We start from the raw sequence: 7,715 nt of genomic DNA on the forward strand, positions 1-7,715 counted from the left end.
TTGGTATTTCCCTTCACTTTTACCACAGTGCTTCACACAGAGCAGATCTGCAATGACCATTTATTGAATAGCTGATGTGAAAGACAAAGACAGCGCAGAAGCTGATGCTGGGATCCCCGTGGAGCTTTGCACCACCCCTGACTCTTAAGGTCCAATCCCCAACCTGTCCGCACAGGCATTTAAAGGGCTTTACATGCTTTGGTGTAACATTTCATTTTGATGGTTTTTGGAAATGTTAGTTTTCCTCTTTCTTCATTTTATTAGTCATTAAATTCTAAATTATGAAATTGTGGGACCAAAATATAATGGGTTTATAGTCAATATTCCTTAGGTTCCCATGGAAAACCTGTAGGAAAGGAACATTCTTTTTTTTTTTTTTTTTTTTTTTTTGAGACAGGGTTTCACTCTGTCAACCAGGCTGGAGTACAGGGCTGGAGTACAGTGATGCAATCTCAGCTCACTGCAATCTCCACCTCCCAGGCTCAAGCGATCCTCCTGCCTCAGCCTCCTGAGTAGCTGGAATTACAGGTGCACGCCACCACCACCCGGCTAATTTTTTGTATTTTTTTAGTAAAGATGGGGTTTCACCATGTTAGGCACACTGGTCTCGAACTCCTGACCTTGAGGCCACCCACCTGGCCTCCCAAAGTGCTGGGATTACAGGCGTGAGCCACCATGCCCAGCCAGGAAAGGAATGTTCTATCTCTCTAACTCCATTTCTTTATTGGGTGTGCTAGCAGCATTTTGCAATTGGATGGCCTAAGGACATGATTTTAAAGATAATGAATTAATCTTGATAAAATTTTAAATGTTAAGCACCATTATCTTATTCCTTTTTTTTTCTTTTTTTGAGACGGAGTCTTGCTGTCGCCAGACTGGAGTGCTGTGGTGTGATCTCAGCTCACTGCAACCTCCGACTCCCTGGTTCAAGCAATTCTCCTGCCTCAGCCTCCCGAATAGATGGGATTACAGGCATGCACCACCACGTCCAGCTAATTTTTGTATTTTCAGTAGACAAGGGGTTCCACCATGTTGGCCAGAATGGTCTTGGTCTCCTGACCTCATGATCTGCCTGCCTCAGCCTCCCAAAGTGCTGGGATTACAGATGTGAGCCACCCCGCCGAGCCTTTTTTTTTTTTTTTTTTTGGTCAGCCAGGCAGGAGTGCAGTAGAGCAATCACAGCTCACTGCAGCTTTGACCTCCTGGGCTCAAACTGTCCTCCCACCTCACTTTCCCAAATTGCTGGGACTGCAGACACACACCACAACACCTGGCTAATTTTTGTATTTTTTGTAAAGACATGTTTTTGCCATATTGCCCAGGCAGGTCTTGAATTCCTGAGCTCAAGCAATCCACATGCTTCAGTCTCTCAAAGTGCTGTGATTACAGCTGTGAGCCACCGTGCCCAGCCGTTACCTTCTTAATGAATGATTGCCGAGCAATACTTTATCTTCCAGGAAAATAACCGTGGAAGAATGCATGGATGTCCCTTGTGTAACTTTGCCTCCATTGTTGCCAGGAGTTAACATTATGTTAACATCTCCATTATAGAGATGCATCTTCACCTATAATCCCAGCAATTTGGGAGGCTGAAGTGGGAGAATCTCTTGAGCCCAGAGTTCGAGACCATCCTGGGCAACATGGTGAAACACCGTCTCTAACCAAAACCCAAACCGGAAAACCAAAACAAAAACAAAAACAAAAACCCACCCACACAAATTAACCTGGTGTGGTGGCATGCACCTGTACTTCCAGCTACTTGGGAGACTGAGGTAGGAAGATAGCTTGAGCCAAGGAGTTGGAGGCTGCAGTGAGCCATAATTGCACCACTGCACTCCAGCCTGGGTGACAGAGTAAGACACTGTCCCCCCAGACTCCTCCCAAAAACCAGATGACTCTTCATTGTAAATGATTTGTCAGTGTTAACAATGAACTCTGGACTTCTTAGCTATTTTTACTAGCTTAGCCATTTTACTTGGCCATTTTAACTAGGAGAAAAGTTTAACTCTTTTTTTCCTTTTTTTTTTAACCTTTTTTTCTTTTTTTTTCAACTTTTTTTCTTTTTTCTTACTTTTGGAGAAAAGTCTCTTAAAAAACAAGAAAACAAAAACACAAAGAAAGAGCTTTGAACCTACTTGAGGACTGAGCTCCCGGTCTAATATAAATATACATTTTCTATTTCAGAAAATAGCATTCTTAGACCAGGCACAGTGACTCATGCCTGTAATCCCAGCACTTTGGGAGGCTGAGGTGGGTGGATCTCCTGAGGTCAGGAGTTCGAGACCAGCCTGGCCAACATGGTGAAACCCCATCTCTACTAAAAACACAAAAACTAGCCAAGTGTGGTGGCATGGGCCTGGAATCCCAGCTACTTGGGAGGCTGAGGCAGGAGAATCCCTTGAACCTGGGAGGCAGAAGTTGCCGTGAGCCGAGATTGCGCTATTGCACTCCAGCCTGGGCGACAAAAGCCAAACTCTTGTCTTAAAAAAAAAAAAAAAATAGCCAGGCACGGTGGCAGGCCCCTGTAATTCCAGCTACTTGGGAGGCTGAGGCAGGAGAATCGCTTGAACCCGGGACGCGGAGGTTGCAGTGAGCCAAGATCGCACCACTGCATCTAGCCTGGGTGATGGAGTGAGACCCTGTCTAAAAAAAAAAGAAGTTGCCTTTCCTTTAGGTGGAGGTGGTGCTGCACACCTGTAATCCTCGCTACTCAGGAAGCTGAGGCAGAAGAATTCCTTGAACCCAGGAGGTGGAGGTTGCAGTGAGCCAAAATTGCGCCACTGCATCCCAGCCTAGGTGACAGAGCAAGACCCTGTCTCAATAAATAAATAAATAAATAAATAAATAAATAAAAAGAAATTGCATTTCCTTTTGTTCCTAAGCAGATAGCTACAGATAAAAGATTAAATCTCTCTGTAGGTAGCTACTCTGTGTTCACCTTCTTTTATGTAAAGTGCTGATTTATGATTTACTTAGAGCAAGATGAATACATAATTGACTATTACCCTCCCTGCTCCTTTTCTCCTGCAACATGTGGATTACCACACACTTCCTCTTTCCCCTCCAGCCCATTTTTCCCCTTTAAATATTGAAGCCCTCAAAATCATCTTTGGAGAAAGGCACAGACCACAGACTGTTTCTGTGATTTCATGTTTATTTCTTCCAGGCCTGTCCTTAACCTTCACAAAATAAACTTCTAAATTGATTGAGACCTGTCTCAGATACTTTTTGTTTACAGTAGTCACAGTCACAGCCCACATAGCTGAGGCAGAGTTAAAGAAATTGGATCACGGGTAAATGACTTTCATTTCCTATAAGCAAGGTCGATGATGTTGCTATTTCACTAGTACAGGCTGCTTATGACCAGTGTTCATTCTGATTGATGAATACTAGTGCTGAACAGTGTGTCAATGATTTTGATTACTGCTCCTTTCTGAAAGCTTTTAGGCCTAGCTTTTGAAAACAGAGTGATCTAGAAACAGAGAGAAGAGTCATTCTCCACCACCAAATACAGAGTGCTGAGTCCTCAGTACTGAACCCAAAGGCTGGTAGGTCATAGAGAGTATATCCTGAGTCAATAGAGGCAACTGTTTTTGTTTTTGAAACACAGTCTCTCTCTGTCACCCAGGCTGGAGTGCAGTGGCATGATATCGGCTCACTGCAGCCTCAGCCTCCCAGGTTCAAGCGATTCTCGTGCCTCAGCCCCACAAGTAGCTGCGATTACAGGCGTGCGCCACCACACCCGGCTAATTTTTGTATTTTTAGCAGAAATGGGGTTTCACTATGTTGGCCAGGCTGGTCTCGAATTCCTGGAGTCAGATTCCAGCCCTGTCCTCCCAACGTGCTGGGATTTCAGACGTGAGCCACCATGCCCGGCCGAGGCAACCGTTATACAAATACTTTAAGGTTAGCGAAAAGATTGTTTAGACTTCATGCAAAAGCACTAACCATAAAGAAAAGATTGAAAATTTGAAGTTCATTAAAATTAAAAACTTATCTTCATCATAAGATTCCATTAAAGGAGTGAAAGAAGGCCATAGACTGATAGAAGACATGTGAAATACATAAATCTAAAGTCTCCCATTCAGAATATATAAAACACCCCTTTAAATCAATAAGAAAAAATAAGCAATCCAATTGGTTTTTGTTTTTTGTTTTTTTTTTTGGAAATGGGGTCTCACTCTGTTGCCCACGCTGGAGTGCAGTGGCACAATCTTGGCTCACTGCAAACTCTACCTCCCAGGTTCAACCGATTCTCCCATTTCAGCCTCCTGATTAGCTGGGACTACAGGCGTGTGCCACCACGCTCAGCTAATTTTTGTTGTTTTGTTTTGTTTTGTTTCTTTGAAATGGACTCTCACTCTGTCACCCAGGCTGGAGTGTGCAGTGGCACGATCTCAGCTCACTGCAACCCCTGCCTCGCAGGTTCAAGTGATTTTTCTGCCTCAGCCTCCAGAGTAGCTGGGATTACAGGTGCACACCACCACATCCAGCCTAATTTTTTTTATTTTTTATTTTTTATTTTTAGTAGAGACAGGGTTTCACCATGTTGACCAGGCTTGTCTCGAACTCCTGATCTCAAGTGATCCACCCGCCTCTGCCTCCCAAAGTGCTGGGATTACAGGCGTGAGCCACCACGCCTGGCCTAATTTTTGTGTTTTTCTGATAAAGATAGGATTTTGCCATGTTGGCCGGGCTCCAATCTTTCAAATGGGAAACAGACAAACAGGCATTTAACAAAAGAGAGTATCCTCTGTTCTCTGGCAGTGTGAGGGAAAAGCATGCCCCTTTATTTTCTCTAGGGACTTCTTGTCTCCTACGGATAGGCCTTAGACAAATTACACACACACACACACACACACACACCAAGCACAGATGAGCAATAATTCTCAGCGATGATGAAGTTCAAATCCAAACTAAGAACAACAAACATTTTCCCAAACACAAAAATAATTTTCTAAGATGACTCCTGCACACAATGAAGAAAATAATTTGGGCTCTCCAGATCTTTGCACCAACAAGAAAATTCTTTGAGATGCTTTACTTAGCAAAACAAAACAGCCATTTATACCTAGTCTCTACCATCAGCAGCATGAAGAATTAGCAAAGGCTTTGAAATCAGTTTTCTTTTTTTTTTTCCTAAAGATCACCAGGAGGAGAAAAAGGTACTGTCCTCTGTCTGGAGTGTTTGGAATTTTTTTAACTCTCTCTCTCTCTCCCGCAGACCCCCACCCACCCCCTCCACACACACACACACACACTTTTTTCCTTTAATACTTTTTTTTTCTTTTTGAGACGGAGTCTCACTCTATTGCCCAAGCTGGAGTGCAGTGGTGTGATCTCAGCTCACTGCAACCTCCGCCTCCCAGGTTCAAGTGATTCTTCTGCCTCAGCCTCCCGAGTAGCTGGGACTACAGGCACATGCCACCATACCTGGCTAATTTTTTTTTATTTTTAGTAGAGATGGGGTTTCACCGTGTTAGCAAGGATGGTCTTGAACTCCCGACCTCAGGTGATCCACCCGCCTCGGCCTCCCAAAGTGCTGGGATTATAGGCATGAGCCACTGCACCCTGTCTTTTTTTTTTTTTTGAGATGGAGTTTCCCTCTGTCACCCAGGCTGGAGTGCAATGGCACGACCTCGGCTCACTGCAACCTCCATCTCCTGAGCTCAAGCGATTTTCCTGCCTTAGCCTTCTGAATAGCTGGGACTACAGGTGCGCACCACCATACCCAGCTAATTTTGTACTTTTAGTAGAAATGGGGTTTTGCCATGTTGGTCAGGCTGGTCTCGAATTCCTGACCTCAGGTGATCTGCCCACCTTGGCCTCCCAAAGTGCTGGGATTACAGGCATGAGCCACCATGCCTGGCCTCTCTGGCCACTTCCGATCTGTTCTTAGTTACTGTAATTTTGCCACTTCAGAAATGTAATATGAAATCATAAGGCATATAACCTTTGAGACTGGGTTTTCTCACTCAGCATAATGTACTTTTAATTAATTAATTAATTTTTTGAGACAGAGTCTTGCTCCATTAACCAGGCTGGAGTGCAGTGGCACAATCTCAGCTCACTGCAACCTCTGCATCCCGGCTCAAGCAATTGTCCTGCCTCACCTCTCAAGTAGCGGGGACTACAGGTATGTGCTACAACACTCAGCTAATTTTTTGTATTTTTTTCAGTTGTTTGTTTCCTTTAATTAACATCTAAATAGGTTATACATCTTTTATAATTATAATATGGAAATGTATATGAGCAAAATATATACATTTTTTGGTGAATGCTTAGGGAAGAATGAGGTCAGTCAAGTTCATCCAAGGTCTTAAGCAGCAGCATCTATGCAGCCAGGGCGTGGTCAGAGTTTGGGGACAGAGGTAAATATCCGCAATCCATGCATCCTTTTGATTTCTTCTTTTAGTGCCTGATTAACCATCTGGTGTTGCTGGGTAGTTCTCTTCTCCTTAATTCTTCTGATTCAATTTTAATTTCATCCATCGTCCCACAACTCCTGAAATGTCAGTGACTTTGACAGCTGTAGCTCATGGAAACTTTGAGAATTTGGGTCACTCTGAGCTCCCCCTCAGTCTGGGTGGCAAACATCCGGTGGTGAAGTGGAAGCCCGCGGATCCAGCGGAGCAGAGGCGCTGCTGCGGCCAGGCTCCGGGCCGCCATGCCTGGCCGACGGGACCTGCTGCCCGAGGTCACTGTATGCCCCTAATTTTTTGTATTTGTAGTAGAGACGGGGTTTCACCATGTTGGCCAGGCTGCTCTCAAACTCCCGGCCTCAGGTAATCCACCCACCTCGGCCTCCCAAAGTGCTGGGATTACAAGTGTGAGCCACCGTTCCCAGCCAGACCAGCAGCCCTTTGCCACATTGTAACCCTGTGAGTTTGTTTTCATTAAATCGTTTCTCTTTTCTATATTTATGAGTCATTTTCCTAAAGATTTGGGGCCTTATATCTTCAAAATGATAACCTCCTTCCTTCCTTCCTTCCTTCCCTCCCTCCCTCCCTCCCTTCCTTCCTTCCTTCCTTCCTTCCTTCCTTTTTGAGACACAGTGTCACTCTGTTGCCCAGGCTGGAGTACAATGGCGGGACCTCAGCTCACTGCAACCACTGCCTTCTGGGTTCAAGTGATTCTCCTGCCTCAGCTTCCCAAGTAGCTGAGATAACAGGCATCTGCCACCATGCCCGGCTAATTTTTTATGTTTTTAATAGAGATGGGGTTTCACCATGCTGGCCAGGCTGGTCTCGAACTCCCAACTTCAGGCAATCCACTCGCCTCGGCCTACCAAAGTGCTGGGATTACAGGCATGAGCCAGCGCACCTGGCCTTTCTCTCTCTCTCTCTCTTTTTTTTTTTTTTTTTTTTTCCCGAAGTCTCGCTCTGTTACCCAGGCTGGAATGCAGTGGTGCCATCTTGACTCACTGCAACCTCTGCCTCCTGGGTTCTAGCAATACTCCTGCCTCAGCCTCCCAAGTAACTGGAACTATAGGCACCCGCCACCATGCCCAGCGAATTTTTGTATTTTTAGTAGAGACGGGGTTTCACCATGTTGGCCAGGATGGTCTTGGCCCGCCTCGGCCTCCCAAAGTGCTAGGATTACAGGCATGAGCTACTGCGCCCGGCCTTCTTTCTTTCTTTCTTCCTTTGTTTTCTTTCTCTCTTTCTCTCTTTCTTTCTTTCTCTTTCTTTCTTTCTTTTTCCTTCCTTCCTTCC

General features: G+C 45.0%; 1 pseudogene; it reads right to left on the minus strand.

Moving 5' to 3' along the window:
* Positions 1-6,174: 6,174 nt before the first annotated feature.
* LOC101019987 lies at positions 6,175-6,963 on the minus strand (annotated as a pseudogene).
* Between the last annotated feature and the right edge of the window lie 752 nt (positions 6,964-7,715).

This window comes from Papio anubis, chromosome 5 (assembly GCF_008728515.1).
Source record: "Papio anubis isolate 15944 chromosome 5, Panubis1.0, whole genome shotgun sequence".
Lineage (NCBI taxonomy): Eukaryota > Metazoa > Chordata > Mammalia > Primates > Cercopithecidae > Papio > Papio anubis.